The following is an 861-nucleotide window of genomic DNA, read 5'->3' as shown; positions in this document are numbered from 1 at the left end:
TGAATTTGTATTCTATCTTTTACTGGAAGGCTTCTACACGACCAAAATTTCTATGAAATTCCAAGGGATAACATCTTTAATAGATTAAATGTGCAACAAATTTAGTATTTAAATGTTCTGATACCCATTACTGATTACCAGATAGAGGAGTGTCTACATTTCAGCAAAATTGTTTTAGCCAGAGAAAAATCTGTCTGTATACAATTTTGCTTAGAAGATTCTAAATAGTAAATTCCACAGTAACTTTAAGTTACAATTTGAAAAAAAAAGCTGAGGGAGTCACCATATTTAAAAAAATAAATGCCATTTTTTGGACGTAGATTATTTTTAATATGATGTCTGGGAAGGTTTTATGAGAGATTTCTGACATTGTGCCAACATTTGTTTTTCTTTTTTACTCCTGGAGCCACACTCTTCGAAATATCGTTTTTCGCCATTACTTATCAAAATACGTATTTGAAAACAAATTATTAATTTCTATTCTGATCGGATAATAAACTTACAGCAATTTAAGGCCAAACTGAGTTTTCTACTTTGATGGATTTCAAGGTTTCGATGTCTACAATTTTGTTGTTTCTGTAATATATAGTAATTATCGACACGTTCAACTATCAACATATTAAAAATTTATTTTAAGTAAATTACCGATCCATTAGAATTTAACTGAAAGTTTGGTCGTTAGGAGCTACCAGGAGAAAACAAAAACATATATTTCCTATTTTTAGCAAAGTTTCACTAAAGTTTGAGGAGTTCTATCCCGAATCTATGTAAGGTAAATAACTCAATTGCGTTTCTGACTCTAGCGAATATATGGTTTGATTAAAGAATTGAAAATAAAACGTTTTTTTAAGTTTTATTTGG

This window comes from Halyomorpha halys, unplaced genomic scaffold (assembly GCF_000696795.3).
Source record: "Halyomorpha halys isolate HHAL.00 unplaced genomic scaffold, Hhal_1.1 Scaffold408.1, whole genome shotgun sequence".
NCBI classification, from domain to species: Eukaryota; Metazoa; Arthropoda; class Insecta; order Hemiptera; family Pentatomidae; genus Halyomorpha; species Halyomorpha halys.
The sequence above is the reverse complement of the archived record's forward strand: the minus strand, read 5'-3'. Positions refer to the sequence as shown.